Genomic DNA, 2,974 nt, shown 5'->3' on the forward strand with positions numbered 1-2,974 from the left:
CGAGTGGAGATGCTGGATGAGGACACACGTCCGGAGGTAGAGGACATGTATGACATGTGAGCCATCTCAGTCAGTGGGAATACTAAATTATTTAGTTTTTTCTGTAGTGGAAAACCTGCCCATGGTTAAGAATAGACCAGGATTGCATAGTGTAGGGTACAAACAGCAGAGATTTGGAGTTCAGGGTTCAGTTTGGCAAACATATACGAGTTCAGGGTCTAAAGTAGACTTTTTTACTTTACATTACGATTGTCCATTTCAAATGCATGGAATAATGTTTTTTCTAACATGGGAGCAAAAGTTTTGCCCCTTAAAGTAAAATATGTCTAGTTAATTAACAAAAAAAACCATGCAAAAAACCCAGAACAACTATCCACAGGAGAAACAACACCACAAACTGATGATCCAAGGAGCACAACATCGCAAGAGAGACCTGCTGCTGAAACATTTTTTGCTACGGCTCTCTTGCTTCTTCTGCTTCTGATAGATACATTCCTTAGAGGCTTCTCCACCTCTGATCATGCCCTTTGAGGCCTACCCCATCAATACGCGTGCAATGCCCTTGCTATATTCAGGGCTACGGCCTCTAAACTAGCGAGCGAGCCACAAAGCTCTTTTACAAAAAGACCCTCAGAGCTAGGCGCCAATACTCCTCCACGGTCTAAAGAGGCGAGGGACTGGCAAGGCTCCGACACGGTGACGAGGGCGTTGTGGCTACCACCAAGGCCTTAAATGAGCTTAGCACCATAGGTGAATCCCCACATGACTCATGTAGCACTAGCGTGATTTGTAGCGCCGGAGCCAAGATCTCATCTATGCCCATGCTCTCATAGGCAACCGACACAACAGGCTGCGGCGACTCGTAGGGTCTGCTATGAGATGAGAAACAGTTGTAGATATGTTATTCCTCAACCACGCACAGATGACTTCTACTCAGTGGAGCCAAGCGGAAACCAAGCCTGCATGATGGCGAGCTCCTGCCCACTAGAAGAACATGCTTCCGATGGCTCCAAATAATCAGTGACGCGTGCCATCATCAGTTTGAGACTTGCCACCTCTTCACGAAGGGGGGGAGACACATCCTTCACACGGTTAGAAATCAACTGAGCGAGCTCCAAGTGCAGCAAGGCAAACTGGCTCTGTTAGCTAGAGTCCAAACAGACGTTGACATTGAACTACTCGTGACACCTCGAAGAGGCCCTTGGTGGTGAATTTCTAGCCGATGATGAGTGGCACACAACCTCAACCCAACTCCGGGACACCGAGGGACAACGAGGCTGAGAGGACTTGCAAGGAGCATGTGCATCCAAACAATCACGAGTATCCGGAGAGCAACGAGCGGCGGGAAAGCGCATTGATGGCACCAGATTCACTAGGATACCAATTCATTGGGACACCAAGCGCAAAATGATGCAGCAAGGTATTTTTCCTCACAAGGGTGACTCTATATAGAACTCTCGGGAAAACTCTATTAATAATTGTACTTTTCTTTCCTCTTCTAGCATCCTACAAAACAAAGTATTGTTGTCTTGTGTCCCAACTCCACCAATTGTTTGTCAAGCACAATGTTTCGTATTGGAATTGAAAACATATAATAAAGTAAAGTAAGCAAAGTAAATATGCGACAAAGTAAGTAAAGTAAATGCAATGTGAAAGGTAAACTAAATGCTATGCAAAAGTAAAGTGGTATGGTAATAGTAGTGGTGTAGTTTATATGAAAGAACTAAATGCAAGAAAAATAAATATTTTTGGATTTTCAGATTAATTAAATGCTTAAATTGTAAATGTATGTAAATGCAAGTAAAAGGTGTTTCCTATGATAAAAAAAATGGACCGAAGTTCATGAGTTCACTTGTCTACTCTCTTCTAAACAGGATGGAATCAAATAGGCTTCAAGAAAAGGCATGGTATTGATGTAACTTTAATATATGTTTGATAAGTATTTTTACGGGCATCACGTCCTATGGTTGAGATGATACTACACATCTCATGAGTACTCCTCTAGTAAGAGAAAACTCCATAAACTAATTTAAGATGAAGAGAGTATTGCATCTATGACATGATGTTAAATATCAAGTATGCTCTATCAAAATATATGAGCTCAACATTATATCACTTGGTGATTGTCACACATGCATTCATTTATCCCTAGTGAGGAAACAACGGAAAGGTAAAAACCCTAGTACGACCCAAGATTTCTAGTAATTGTACAATTCATACTACCATGTTACTCCAAATAATGCACATGTTTCCCCTCACGTGCCCTATCATACTCGTTGGGTCAAAACATATAATCAAGAACGAGGTACATAATATACATCTACTCATACACCAAAACAAAACCAAAGATTCCAATCTCAAATACAAATCTGAGTAAAAAACAAAGATCCACCACAAAGGGGTTACATATAGATGGTCTCAATCATGAGGGAACCTCATGTGACTCTAGAATCATTGAAGAACAAGAGAGAGACAAAGATCAAGCTACTGCCACAAACATGTAGTCCGGCCATGGACTACTCCATCTTCATCATGGATACGGAAATAAATGTTGTTGGAGATTTTGGAGATGCAAGCCGACGGTGATTCCTCCTCCAATCTTCGCAGTTGCAGCCTTCGTTTCGGTGTTTATGTTTCGTCGTTCGTCGTGTTTTGAAACGTGATTTAAAACCCTTTTATAGAAGGTTTTAGGTCAAGACAAAGAGATCGACACGAACATGGATGACAATGGAGCCTCGAGGGTGAAACGAGTGGTGGTGGTGCGGCAGCACTGCTCAAAAAATTGGCCGAGATACCGATTTATCGTGAATCGGGTGGTAACAGATAAGATTTTGGCATATCGTCTAATTTATCGCTCCACCGATATTTCGGCCGATTTTCTACCTGAGAGCCGATATTTCTCCTGATTTTCACTCTGATGGTCGATATTTCGGCCGATTGTCAATTAAGTTTCAATGAAATTTGGTATGGCAGC

This window comes from Lolium rigidum, chromosome 7 (genome assembly GCF_022539505.1).
Source record: "Lolium rigidum isolate FL_2022 chromosome 7, APGP_CSIRO_Lrig_0.1, whole genome shotgun sequence".
NCBI classification, from domain to species: domain Eukaryota; kingdom Viridiplantae; phylum Streptophyta; class Magnoliopsida; order Poales; family Poaceae; genus Lolium; species Lolium rigidum.